Here is a 15,989-nt window from a genome sequence, read left to right on the forward strand (position 1 = left end):
ATTATGTAAATAGAGGAATTATTCTGTAAATGTAATATGTGACAATTATTCGGCAGCCATGATATATATAATATATATATATACGTAGGCAAGTGTTAGTCAAATAGTGAATTTGATGTAATTGATTAAATACCTACTACCTAAAGTTGCTTGACCTCTTCCCAAACACACGAAGCCACACAAACAACGTATCTATTGGTTGTCCTCTTGAGTACAAGTTAATGCTTAAAATGTTTAACATAATATATATGCTAAATAACCTTTGTCTGCCTGTCTATTTAGCCAGGTAGCAATCTATCTGCCTATCCTTCTAGGCACACACACACAAATTTATATATATGTATACAATTTTTTTAGTAGATTAATTGAACTGTTGTAGCTTCACGCTGCCGGTTATTTAAACGATGGAAAAAGAGAGACAACGCGACATATACAAGTAAATATATTTGTAATATATCCTAAAAAGATTTGGCATCGAGATGATTGGTTACCAAAGTTACAAACAACTGTGTCACACGTCTATTTATATAACAGTTATATGTAAAAGTGTCTCTATGCGTATGTATGTGTGAGCATAAACGAGAAGACACACACGCACACACACACTCACGCACACACGCATGCGCGCACGCACGCACACACACACACACATACACACAGACACACACACACACACAAAGTTAAAAAAACTGATGCCACTTCCAAGACTAAAGTTTGTAATTTTGAATTAGTATATGTCATTTCAAAGTGAGAATAGCGATTTCAGTGTGAAATACAGTATATCTAGTTTACTATAGTTTGATATAGTTTATATAGTTTGATATAAGACAAAAGAATTTCATACATGGTTTACCCCTGGCTATCGTAACTCGTTTACGCGTTTACTTGTTTCAGTCATTTTGACTGCGGCCATGCTGGAGCACCGCCTTAAACAATGCTGCGACCCAATTCATAAAAAAACACATGGTAATAATAATATAATAAATAGTAAAAAAAAAACAGAATAAAAACCGAGGAAATTTATACTTAAACAAATATATTTACTAGAGTGATGTTATACATTATTGTTATTATTATCATTATTATCATATATATATGTATGTGTGTATATACATATACACATATACATATATATATGTTATTTGTAAAAGTTGTACTTTGTGTTTTTAACTGCATAATATCAGTAAGCAGAGTAATTTAAAAAAAAAAATATCTAGTTAATTCGGGATTACGAAATTGAATTTTAAATCAAGAGTAAAGACTATAGAATATCTAATATTTCCTTTTTCCTTCTTGCTTATTATAAGGATCTTAAAATTATAAGAGTTTAAAATTGAAATACATCACAGATTGTAATGATTTTGGAGCGGATTACGGTTAACTTTTTCCTTTCATAGGAATAAATTGAAAGACAGAACACTTCAGAATATATAAAGACAGGAAATGAGAAGTTTTACTCAAAAGAGGGAAATTAAGATTGATAAGATGCATTCCTATGTTTCATTGTCATCAAGTATCGTACGCTTTTTGCAGCGCCTTGATTATATCCGAGCGCGAATTCTTCCATCTGATGAAGCCAAGCGTTACTTAGTTCTGACTTTCGCGTTGTGCTTTCTTGGCAAGGATATTGGGGTAGTTTGTCAATGGCTGCCCCAGCTGGAAAACTATGTTTACCAAGTAATAAAAAACATTCCATTATTTGCAGTGGCTGAATGTCATGGCAATAGATTTTCCATAAAACACGATGTAATCGATGTTGTAATTTTTTATTTCCTATATTCTTTTTCTGATGATTTTGCTTTGAAATCGTTCTTCTCACTATGATGTAGCAAAGACGCATTTTGCGATAATACACAACACTCTGTGGTTGTAAGGTCTCACTTTGACATTTAGGATAAAGAAGAAAATGAGACAAGCCTTGTGTAAGTCATCGTTTTGTGTTTTAAATATATACACTACTTCTGAATATTGAATACATTTATAATTATTGTGGAACTTGGTTATTAGCTGCAATATCAATCCTGAAAAGCTGGGACTCACAAAATAAGAACGAACAAGACTAATCTGATAGCTATAGCTACCATATGTGAAAAATTTCAAATGTAGCACTTTCGCTACCTCATCATTTTTCCTCACAACTTATATTTGTTTCGAGTAAATCGGAGGCAATCGTTCACGATATGGGTAATGGCTTCATCAAATCTATTATAGATTCAGTAATTAGAGACACTTGCTCATTCTTAAGGTTGACTCCAATTTGTGGCTAAAACTTGATCTTGCGCTGTCAGTATTGTGCTCTCGGTCACTGTTTTTATTGTTCCATTCTTCAACCTGTCTCACCTATGCTTTACAGCAACTTCGGTTGTGGCTACATAGAACTGATTGTCTTCGTATCCATATTTATCAGTTCTTTCTTTTGCCATTTTATGATTCCAACTCCATACCGAACTGATGCTAGCGCTCATGTATTAACTACTTGGATTTTATTCCATCCGGTCAATTTTGGGCACAATACCGATCTTGGTCTTCGGAAATATTCCATCATCAGTTGCTCTTTCATTTACTTCTCCATTATCTCGTTGAACTCGAGTATGCCAAGTTATTAGAAGCCTTCTTTTCAATTTGTTTAATTAGGTCTCTATTAGATAGTACTAACCTTGCTAGGGACTGTACCTTACCTCTTTTTAGGTACTTCATATCACACTATTTGTGTCCGAATTCCATTCTAATATCAGCACTAAAACTGTGGACCGTGTTCACCAAAGGACTCACTTGTGCTTTATCTTTAGCATACAGCTTCAGATTATCCATGAAAAGGAATGTAGTTGATTATTTGACATTTTACGTTTAGTTGATATCTCAGGTTCATTTTCCGAAATACCAAGGTCAGAGGGATCATACAGAGAACAAAAAAGAACGGAGATAAGCAATTATTATTATTTTCGTTTGACTCAGGATCGGTCTAATTCCTCATAGTATTTATGAGGGTAGCAGGTTACTACTTGTAATCTCAGACATCCACAAGTTTTCAGCAGTCTTTGAAGTGCATAGAACCCTCCTGATAATGCTTGCTGTCCTTAAGAAACAAATTTTCTGTAGATCTATCGAGCATTCTAATTCAATCTTCTTCAGTGATTTGTCTATGGTTTCCTTACAGCTCCCAACACACCATTTATTTTAGGCACGACCATTACTGTTTGCAAGCTTGAATTTCTTCCTATTTCAAATATTACTACTACTACTACTACTACTACTACTACTACTACTACTACTACTACTACTACTACTACTACTACTATTATTATTATTATTATTATTATTATTATTATTATTATTATTATTGAGTGAGAGAGCAGTGCATGCCATCAAAGTGACACCGGAGTAAAAATATACGAAGCCCAGTATACCCATCATAACTACCCGTCTGATAAGTGTACACTAGGCACATGCATCACAACCATATGTGCGCAACATGGTGATCTCATATCAAGATAAACAGCGCATGAACTTGCAGGTGGGGCCCAGTTAGAATTTTCTTCTGGTCCAGTAACCCATTCCGCTCAAAAGGTCCTTGAATTGGGGTTGTTTAAGGATGTTGAACGAAACACCCATGTTTCCAGAGGTTATTCAAACCCCAAAGAATCCCTCTCAACAAGTGGCTATGATGCTGCACCACTACTTCTGCTCGTAATCAGAGATGTACATATCGTCAGCCACTAAGAGACATGCTCAACTGGTTAAGGTCAAACAACTGACAAGCAAATCTGTGGTATTGAGCAGAATATTTGCTATAGTCCATCTTTTATACTAAGACTGGACATTGTACATGATGACACTTCCAATCAGATAAAATCAGGAGCCACGAGAGCCACTGCCTGGTACTGCATTAATATTATTATTATTATTATTATTATTATTATTATTATTATTATTATTATCATTATCATTATCATCATCATCATCATCGTCATCATCATCATCATCATCATCATTATTATTATCATCATTATTATTATTATTATTATTATTATTATTATTATTGAGTGAGAGAGCAGTTCATGCCATCAAAGTGACACTGGGGTAAAATATACGAAGCCCAGTATACCCATCATGACTACCCGTCTGATAAAGGTACACCAGGCACATGCATTACAACCATATGTGCGCGACATGGTGATCTCATATCAAGATAAACAGCACATGACCTTGCAGGTGGGGCCCAGTTAGAATTTTCTTCAGGTTGAGTAGCCCATCCCGCTCAAAAGGTCCCTGAATAAGGATTGTTTAAGGATGTTGAAAGAACCACCCATGTTTCCAGAGGTGAATTATTCAAACCCCAAAGAATCCCTCTCAACACATGGCTCTGATGCTCCCCAACTACTTCTGCTCGTGATCAGAGATGCACATATCGTCAGCCACTAAGGGGCATGCTCAACTGGTTAAGGTCAAATAACTGACAAGCAAATCTGTGGTATTGAGCAGAATATTTGCTATAGTCCATCTTTTATACTAAGACTGGACATTGTACATGATGACACTTCCAATCAGATAAAATCAGGAGCCACGAGAGCCACTGCCTGGTACTGCATTAATATTATTATTATTATTATTATTATTATTATTATTATTATTATTATTATTATCATTATCATTATCATCATCATCATCATCGTCATCATCATCATCATCATCATCATTATTATTATCATCATTATTATTATTATTATTATTATTATTATTATTATTATTATCATTATTATTAATATTATTATTATTATTATTATTATGATTATGATTATTATTATTATTATTATTATTATTATTATTAATATTATTATTATTATTATTATTATTATTATTATTATTATTATTATTAATATTATTATTATTATTATTATTCAGTAGTTTTATTTTTATTTTTATAGCGTGCTTTCACTTCACTACCGAGCGCAGCTCTGTGTGCCTTGGGTATGTGCTGTGATTTGTTGTGATGCTCTGATGGTTATTGTATGGAAAGTGTTCTGCGTAGGATGTGTGCAGTGCCTAGTAGTGCAATTTTCTGTATGTTATATGTGTTTGTAAGTCCTGGTGTTTTTGTTAAGTATTTGTCTGAATATTTTTTTATCATGCCTAATGCACCTACTATGATAGGAATTGTTTCTGTTTTCAGATTCCACATTCTAGTTACCTCTATTTCCAGGTCTTTGTATTTTGAGAGTTTCTCCATTTCTTTTAGAGACACGTTGTCATCTGCCGGTACTGATACATCAATTAGAAAGCACTTTTTTTCTTCATGGTCTCTGACAACTATATCTGGTCTGTTGGCCTTAATTTCTCTATCTGTGTGTATCGGCATATCCCAGAGTATGGTTGCTTTCTCGTTTTCTGTGACCTTTTCTGGTGTGTGCCTATACCATCTTTTTTCTGTTGTTATTCCATAATGTTGGCATAGCTTCCAATGTATGTAAGTTCCAACTTATTATTATTATTATTATTATTATTATTATTATTATTATTATTATTATTATTATTATTATTATCATTATTATCATTATCAATATTATTATTATTATTATTATTATTATTATTATTATTATTATTATTATTATTATTATTATTATTATTATTAAACTTTCTTCATATTTTTATTAAACTTTCTTCATTCATGACAAATTGGTCCTTTAAAATGGCAGTAAGAGTATAATCATTCAAATATTTTCTGAAATGATTCAATGGAGGACTGAAGTGGATTTTCTTTTCCTTTTGTAATAGACTTCTTTTAACAGAATAAAGCTTGTCTTGGAAAATGGTAACTTAATATCTTCAGTGTCCGTGTTGAGAAGTGTATATATATAAATATATATATATATATATATATATATATATGTGTGTGTGTGTGTGTGTGTGTGTTTGCGTACATACATACATAAAAACACACACTCGCGCACGCACACACACACACTCAAACCCCGCCCACGCACACACACATAGAGGGTGAACGCGAGAGAGGGCGAGAGTTTCCAACCAAACCAGAGATTATGTTACGGAGAGAGATTTCGCTATCATCAGTGTTTCCCAACCTTTTTTCCCGGCGCCCCACTTTTTCATAGCAAAAGTTTTTACGCCCCACCTTTTCCCATGTCCACTCACATTTACAAGTACATGTGGGCCTACTTACAATTGAAAAAAAATCAAAAATTAAAAAATTGTATTCAAAATACAAAAAAATAGTTTGAGAATTGAAACAACAGGCACTGAAAGTGCATAACACCCAATAAATCGATAAAATTATTACGATTTCTCATGTTTTTAAAAAATGTCAATTTATAAAGAATAAAGAAACACGTTTTTTCAGTTCAATTATTGACGGTCAGCTCGACTAATTTAGTGAGAACCCTGTGCCTGATGCATACAGCACAAGTTTTTAATTTGAGGAGACAACTTTGTTAATTTCAGTCGTAAATCGCCACGTTTTGTAATCTCAAGCCGGTTTCTCTTGGCTTCGAGCAAATTATCAACTGCACTAAAACCACATTCGACCAAATAAGACGAAGGGAAAGGAATCAGTAGCTCTCTCGCTGATGTAGAAATTTTAGGATATTTTCTTTCAACCTCGTCATATAGCCACATCTTTGTACCTTTCAATTTAAACAAAGTCTTCACTGATTCATCATGTTGTAATTCTGATAACTCTTCTTGGTATTGGATTGTAGCATCAGAAACGTTAATCAGAAGCGGTTGAGTTAACCAAGAAGGAAAATTCATTGCCTTTAAATCGCAAAATCTGTCATTGAAATCCTTTATCAAGATATTTAAATGATCAATAATTACAATGCCAGCATCATTCGTTATTTCACATTTACTCAACCAGTAAAGTTCACTGAAATTTCTTTTGGAAAATTTCTTTTTCCATAATTCGAGAGCTGTAATAAATCCAAAAATCTTTGCTTTTGCATCAATAAGTGTCATGTTTGCACCTTGAAGTTGTTTATTCAAGTTTCCAAGTTTCTCAAATATGTCTGTCAAATAACTGACAAATGCTTTTCCATCCGTTGTTGACAGCAATTTCATTTCACATTTATCACTAAGAAAGTCGTTAATCTGATCAAATAATTCCATGAACCTCTTTAAGCAGTTTCCACTTGATAGCCATCTTACTTCCGTATGAAGCAATAATCGAACATGTTCGGCACTTTGATTTATACAAAACTGCTTAAAAAGACGTTCAGATTTAGAATTTCTTTTAATGCTGTTGACACACTTGATCACACTTTGAAGAAACTTGTTAAGAACAGGGGACAATTTCTTGGCAACCAAGTTTTCTCGGTGTATTACACAATGGACAGTCAACATGTTTGGATTTTCATCCTTCATCATTTTTAAGCATCCCGTATTCTTGCCCATCATGGCAGGTGCACCGTCTGCCGCACATGCCAGTAAGTTTTCCTTTGGTATTTTGTTTGCATCCAAATAATGTTTGATTTTGATGTAAATATCATTTGCAGTTGTGGTGGTTTCAAACGATTCGCAGAACAGCATCTCTTCCTGAAACTCCTCGTGGTCAATATACCTCACATAAGTCAATAACAGAGCCTCACTGTCCCGGATTGTGGATTCGTCCATTTGTAATGAAAACTTACGCAATTTTAATTCTCAATGAGCTGGCTTTCAACATCTTGCCCCATTTCATCTATTCTGTTCGAGACAGTGTTATTACTGAGTGGCATAGTCCTGATATCTCCATCATCTTTTTGTAATACAGTTTTAAGAATATTGAGATAGCAGGTTTAATCAGTTGCTCTCCAATAGTGTGATTCTTTCCATGTTTTGCTATAAGCAAGGAGATTTCGTAGCTGGCTTCAAGGGCACGAGTATGAGGCGCTTGTTTTGCATGAAATAGTGAAGTGAGTTTTGTTCGGTTTTTAAATTTTTCTTTCAATGATTTGAAGTATTCCAAATCTAAATTAGAATTATTAGGATATCTTACCTTTAAGTGCGCTTCCAGCCTACCTGCCTTCATTGACTCATTGCTCATCGTCTGATTACATAATAAGCAAAACGGTTTACGCTCATCATGCTCATCAGGAATGAATCCAAACTTCAAAATCTCCACCGCGTATTGACGAGTCTTCTTCTTGTTTGGTTTGCTCATTTTCAATAGGGCTAACAAAAGACTAATTGAGGCAATTGATTGGCTTATCTGAATAGTAAGTTTATTGCTCAGTGCGGGATCTTCTTTGTCTCGCTGGGGTGCGAGAGTTTCCGATGTGGAGGCTTCAAAGGAAAGACGGAATCTAAGGTTGTGCCCGCGTTGACCGCTCGTCATGTACAAATATTTTCACAGCCCACGTCTATGCCCCGCGCCCCACCTGAATTTTCTCAGGCCCCACCTTGGGAATCACTGGCTATCATTATAAGCTGTAGTTTTTTTTTACAGAAGTACATGCGTGATTCACAGTTTTTCTTTATTATTCGAGCAAAAGCTCATAAGATAAGCGTTTATTCCTTTGTCATCTATTTTTCTTATTATTGCTCTGTACTCGACTAGCGTTTCGTTCAAAAGAACCACGTATCTTGAATTCTATACCAGGTTGTTAGTCTTGTAATGCGTAATCAAAGGATTATATATATAATTTCAACACGGAGCAAATAATTCTCGAAAAAATAATTTGCGAAGATACCATTGACTCTGTTATTATCTGGTGTAACTATTTAAAAATGATAATAACAGAATCAATAATCCAGGCGATTGCAGCCCCCCCCCCCAAGCATTAAATAGCTGAAGGATTAAAACTAATCAAAGGACATACTTTGTTGCCATTACAAGACTAACAACCTGGTGTCGAACTTAACATACGTAATTCTTTTGAACGAAACGTTAGTCGAGTACAGAGCGGTTATCTGAAAAATAAATGACGAAGGAATAAACAATTATCTTACGAACGTCATTAGCTTACAAATGTTTCCGCTGTGGGATGTGGTGGTCTCATGGATGAATGCCTGAGAAACACCTTATAGCTTCATCGGAGCCTCAGCCATGAAGGCATCTTACACTTGTTGCCTTTCGGTTGTAAATTGCGAATAGGCACATTAATAATCTCTAATTCTCAATTAACTACTTTCTGAATCAGTCAATGTTTCATTTGGTCTTCTGTATAAGACTGACAGGGTGAGTTAAGTTACTTAACCCTCGGCGACGGAGTAATGGGTCACTGATAAAGATTAATCAAATCTGAAATCAGTGCTGATATGACTGCATCTCGCTTGCCGTAGGGAGGGAGCTTGTCTCCCTTGTCAGTCGTTAGAGAAGTGCTCTCACGTGGTTAAAAGTTGTTTTGACTCTTATTTCTAGCAATGTTGGTGCTGGCTAGCACCCCCTATCACTTTAGTGACGACTATACTTATTGTCTTTCGGTTGTAAATTGCGAATAGTCACCTTAATAATTTATATATATTCACACACACACACACACACACACACACACACACACACACATATATATATGTGTGTGTGTGTGTGTGTGTTTATATATATATATATGTGTGTGTCTGTGTGTGTGTGTACATACATACATACACATATACCTATCTACCTACATACATAGATCTATATGCCCTGTATGTTTTATATGTGTGTGTACGTGAGTGTGTGCTCATACAAATATGCATATACGCATATAAAAGTACTCCGATATCCATTCGAAACAGAGGAAATCACAGTTAAAATAAGTCACTCTGAAGTAGAGGGCATATTAATTTATTGAATAAGAATCACTTACAGTACTCTTCCTTGACATTCATAGGGAAATCATCATTGTGGTGATTTCCCCTGAATGCAACAGTAGTAAGCCTTTAAGAGACACTTAGAATAAATAATGTATATATATAAATGGGTGTATATAAATATGAACATGTCTGTGTGCATGTATACAATAGTAATGGAATTGACTACAAAAATACACCAATTCGGATCTTTTGCTGATAATTTGAAAAAAATTATCACAGAATGTTACATTTTCATGAGAGAGACACATTGCATCTTCTGGAACCTTTATTACGGTAAGACGTACATTTTATAACAAATCAATCGATCCATAACGGTTAATATTATCATTCATTAAACTTTGGATTTCTTTAGATAGTGAAAATTTAGTGTCTGAATGTACGTATATTATTTCGAGAATATTTTATTTAGAATAGCTTTTCTATGAGACACGCATAACTTTGTATTTGACTGTCATCTGGAATGGGGACATATATCACTGAGAGGGCAGACATAAATGTTTTTGAATTACATAATAAAGAAACGGTTTGCGTGTTTGTGTAAGAAATATTTTTTTCTTTATACTAACTTTTGATGTTGTGAAGTTTTGGTTCAACTGTAGCTAATCTGAATGCAATATTTAATAATGGTCGTATGACATCTATATCCTATGAGGCAATATTTATTTATAAGGTATAGAAAAAGCCTGACAATATCAGAATGAACATTAAACTTTAGGGAAGACTTTACAATATAATCTTTCATTTCCTACATTTGCAATAATGAATATTACTGTTGTTATATATCTAATGTATTCTACCTTTCAAACCATAGTATTGTTAAAGAGTTCTTTGCCGGAGGACAAGCTGGATATGTACTTACGAATGTCATTAACTAACATTACCGGAGGTTGTTTGGTATTTACATTAATACACTGTAGTTTCTCATTAGGTTTTACTATAAAGAATACATTTATCAGTACCTAAATTTAAATTTATGCCTAAGAAATTAATTCAACTTACATTCGTATCAACTGTGATTTTTAAGTATAACTCTGACAATTCGTTTCTTAGGAAATCCATTGTGTTGCCTTTCATACTTCGCAATAATGATTAGACTCTTTTCTATTTGCACAAAGTTCGGTCTATTCATGAGATAGAACGAAAAATACAGAGGGGCATATCTTCCGAAATAAGTGTAAGATATGCAATCCTATTAATTCATAAATTTTATTTTCATCGTATTATCCCATAACAACATCAAAGAACACCTGACTTCCACCTTTAACTCTAAAAAAAAAATGACTTAAGATGGCATAATGACGATAACGATGATGATGATGATGATGATGATGATCATTATAAATTTTTTATTTTCGTTTTCTTTCTTTTTGCATATGTTTGTACCGCCTCTAGCATCTCCACATAAACATGTTTCTCTCCAGTAACAACACTAATACTAATATTAACACAGTTAATAAAAGCCAGCACCAGCACCAGTACCAGCACTCTACCATCACCACGACGACGATCACCACGACGACGACGACCACCACACCACCAGCACCAACACCATCATTTCGGTTACAACCCCCCCCATCAACACTAACACCACCACCATACAAGGAACATGCGCTAGAATGTTCCAACAAGTGGTATGATCAGCAACCTTTGCCAATAGCAAAGAATGATCAGGTGAAACTGTCATGGGATATGCCAAGCTACACAGATAATAATCTGCAACATAACCGACCAGATATCACTCTCCTACGAATTTAGGCCAAAGAATGGACCTTTTTCCGCATAGCTCTACGTATAGACCAGAATATTGTGAAGACAGAGGACGAGAGACTCGGGAACTACCATTAAAATTGAAATGCATTTGTAGAGCTTCAAAAGTAATTGTGGTACCTATTGTCATCGGTACACTCGGAACCATCTCAAAGAAAGCAATACTCTAGCGCCGAGAGCTGCAAATACTAAACTTCATAGAAAGTCCTCCGTTGGCAGCAATACTTGGAGCAGCACATTCGTTGAGAAAAATGTTACCTCTTTAAGTTGTAGGGTGGAGCTGTGACGCGACATAATAATAATAATAGTAATAATGATGATAATAATAATAATAATAATGATAATATTAATAATGATGATGATGATAATAATAATAATAATAATAATAAATAATAATAATAATAATAATAATAATAATAATAATAATAATAATAATGATGATGATGATGATGATGATGAACGTTACCTTACCTCAGATTATGAACTATACTTGTAACTGCACAAATGAAACTGGACCTTTAAGGGAAAGCCACTCGCTCAGCAGTGGACCAGTAAAGATTAGTCGATCACGCTAATGCTATTAGGAGAAGAAAGTGGACGACAGAATTGGAGGTAGAAGAGGTCACAAGAGAACTGGAAAAGAAAGACCAGGCACTAGGAAAGACAAACAACATAAGAGATACAACTCAAACCAAAGAAGAACCCAAAAGAAAAATAATAGTGTTACCAATAAGGAAAGGACAACTGATACTAACGAATTTATTAGCCTTAGCATGAAAAATTGAAAGTAGATCTCTACAGAGGTAACACACTCTTAGGGAAACTTAATATCAAAAGAGGAATTTTCCAGGGCGACTTGATATCTCCTTTAATATTTGTCTTATATTTGATCCCCCTCAGTTTAGTATTAAGGAAGGCAAAGGCAGAGTATCAGTTCAGAAATAGTAATGGAAAAAATAAATAATTTGCTTTACATGGATGATCTGAAGCAATTTAGTAAGAATGAAAAGAGATTCTTTAATACAGACTGTAAGACTCTTCAGCAAAGATGCTAGCATGGAACTTAGCATAGATAAGTGATCAATATTAGTCACGAGAAGGGGATAGGTAGACAACAGCGAAGGCATTCAATTACTAGATGACAAGGCATTAAAATCATTGAAAATAGGAGAGAGTTACAAGTATCTTGGAATATTAGAATCTCACAGTAGTAACTAGAGAAATGAAAACGAAAATTGAGGAGTACATCAAAACAGTGAGGAAGCTAATGAAGTGAAAGCTAAATGGTTCGAATCTAGTGAAGGCTATAATTACTTGGGCAGTATTATTACTTAGATACTCAGCATCTTTTGTAGATTGCACAAGAACTGAATTAGCAAAGCAAGACAGAACAAGGAAGGAATTTAAAATGAACGGAGGGCTCCACCCAAGGGCAGGAGTAGCAAGATTATGCCTGCTTAGAAAGGACGTTGGAAGAGGGTTAAATGACGTAGTTAGCTAGAGTAGATGTAGACGCCTATGCAGGCAACAGTGAAGAAAGTTTATTAAAAGTTGCTAGAGTCACAGCAAGACATAGGGAAACCAGAGTACCAAACGAACTTAAACCCCCCCCCCCAAAAAAAAGAATAGAAATTATCTGGCTGGCAGGTGAAAGCGTTGCATGGTAGATCCTCCGTGACAGTCGCAGCAAATAGTAATAGTGAGATATGGTTATGTCTGCAGAAAGGAAGGCTGAAGAGAGAGATAGAAAGTTTGTTAGTAGCTGCGCAAGATCAAGCATTAAAGACTAACTGGATAAAAGTCAAGATTGAAAAAAAAAAGCAAAAAAACAAGTAGAATCCCTATGTAGATTAAGCAAATCAAGAGGAAAGAGTTACTCATATAGTAAGTGAACGTAGCATGCTGGCACAGAAAGAATACAAGAAAAGACATGACAATCTAGGGAGAGCGACCCACATGGAGCTGTGTAAAAAGCTAGGATTTGAACATACTGATAAATGGTATGAACATGAACCTAGTAAGTACTAAAAAGTAAGAAATACAAGATGTTGTGGAACCTTCAGGCTGATAGAGTAATAGAAGATAGAAGGCCTGATTTGGTAGTAGTAGATAAAGGGAATAGAAAGTACTAGATAATTGACTTTCCAGTCCCAAATGATGAAAAAAATTAATATAAGAAATATAGAAAAAATAGTAAAGTACCAGGAACTAGCTATTGAATTACAGAGACTATAGAAAGTGTAAAATGTATCCCAGTAGTTTTATCTTTTCGGGGTCGATGAAATAAGTACTAGTTACGCACTGGGATCGATGTAATCGACTAGCCCCATCCCCCCAAATATCAGACGTTGTGTCTATTGTAGAAAGGAGTATTATTATCATTAACCACAAAGGGTCGAAGAGATCCGACAAAATACGATGTACGTTGAACAAGGGGTTTACAAAGATGCCGCATGGATGAAAAATATCAAGCTAAAACGATGGGATGAATGACATTATATAATTAAATTGGGAAGAATTTAATCATGTATAAAAATCATTAGTAATTAACACAAATATAAAAAAAAGTATAATAAAACCTAAGAATTAGAAACAAGATATAGTTTAAACAACGTCTAGGTTTAATTATTGCGCTTTATCATACGCATACAACATAAAGATATACAAAAGATGAAAAACTCGTATGATTCTCGCCCACACACAGGTGAGATCTCTATATCGGTTTAGACTAGTTTATGTTTCTACTCTCTCACTTTTGCATTTGTTTCATCCCCACGCATCCTAAAGAACCCGTTAACATTTTTTTAGAGTGGTTCGGTAGATAACAACCCACTTGTTAAGGTTACAAAAGCTTCAATTCATTGTAATACTTTCTTCTTCTTTTCATTGATTATATTATTATTATTATTATATTATTATTATTATTATTATTATTATTATTATTATTATTATTATTATTATTATTAGTAGTAGTAGTAGTAGTAGTAGTGTTGGTATCAAAACCTTGCTCTTTGATTGTCTCCTGTATTGCAGCGTCAACTGCGTCTCAGTAGTCAATGCATCCCTTACATTAATCCTTGCATCACAAATATGTGATTTTGGTTTGGTCTTCATTATTGTTCTGCAGAGAGTCATTATTGTTGTTTTTCGAGGAGTGTACACCTCACCCATTCTCTGTTGGGGGTCGCCACTACTTTTATTTTTCAGATTTCTTTCTCTTTTTCGTCCAGAAATCACAATCTCTTCTTCATCACAAGATAATGGAATGGCACTGCTCGTTGCTAAAGTCAGTTGCCGGAATGCCTTCTCACTTGTTTCCAGAAACAGGCACGAGGTTATCGCATCACTATTTCCAGAGATGTGACTGATAGTACTCTGAAAATTGAGCCCTTGTGATCGCATTGCTGCCTCAGCTGAACCCAGCTGTTTTTTTCTATTCATCAGTTTTTAGTCTTTCCATTTCATCAGAGGAGGTACGTGGCTAAGTGGTTAGCGTGTTGGACTCATGATCGTAAGATTGTGGTTTCGTATTCCTGGACCTGGCGACGCGTTGTGTTCTTGAGCGAAACACTTCATTTCACGTTGCTCCAGTCCACTCAGTTGGCAAGAACGAGTAATCCTGTAATGCACCGACATGCCGTACAGGTGGGGGATATATAAGCCAGGAAACTGGCCTTTATGAATTGAATTGAAGCTTTTGTAACCTTATTAAAAAGGCAGCGTGTTGGCAGAATCGTTAGCACGCTGGGCAAAATGCTTAGTGGTATTTCGTCTGCCGCTACGTTCTGAGTTCAAATTCCGCCGAGGTCGACTTTGCCTTTTATCATTTCGGGGTCGATAAATAAAGTACCAGTTACACACTGGGATCGATGTAATCGACTTAATCCCTTTGTCTGTCCTTGTTTGTCCTCTCTGTGTGGGTAGTAAAGAAATAGGTATGACACGAGAAGGAAAACTTTAACTTTTTTTACTATTTCATCGGAACGTAAGTTTCTAAAATTACTTTTACTACCTCATGTGTAACAATTAGATTTTCTGCGTTGCAACAAATGCCTCATATCTTTGTTTCTGTGCCACCAACAGAGCACAGCTTCATTTATAGCCTTGTGATTGAGTGTCATTAGGACTCGCAAGTCCACTCAGCCCGCTTCCAAACCGAACACTTATGCTACCTATCATCACCTTTGCACTTAGCACCTGTCCATACTGTAATGCAAACACGATGAACCGCCACAGATGACCATCTTCACCGACGTAATTGTCATGACCTTTGTATTTCTCTCCCTCAAATACTGGCGTATAAGTGTATGGGTTTTGTTCTTATTCTTTTACTTGGTTCAGTCATTTGGAGCACTACCTTGAAGGGTTTTAGTCGAACAAATCGATCCCTGGACATTTTTTAAAGGTTTAGTACTTATTCTACCGTTCTCTTTTGC

The 15,989-nt window shown here is 35.0% G+C and overlaps 1 long non-coding RNA gene across 1 annotated transcript; it reads left to right on the top strand.

Annotated features, from left to right (window-relative positions):
* The first annotated feature begins 1,072 nt into the window (after positions 1–1,072).
* Positions 1,073–13,304, top strand: LOC118768259. Its single transcript, XR_005004090.1, has 4 exons — positions 1,073–1,183; positions 12,722–12,727; positions 13,057–13,061; positions 13,291–13,304. It is a non-coding gene; the product is annotated as an uncharacterized LOC118768259 (long non-coding RNA).
* The last annotated feature ends 2,685 nt before the right edge of the window (positions 13,305–15,989 follow it).

Source organism: Octopus sinensis, linkage group LG2 (genome assembly GCF_006345805.1).
Source record: "Octopus sinensis linkage group LG2, ASM634580v1, whole genome shotgun sequence".
In the NCBI taxonomy this organism is placed as follows: domain Eukaryota; kingdom Metazoa; phylum Mollusca; class Cephalopoda; order Octopoda; family Octopodidae; genus Octopus; species Octopus sinensis.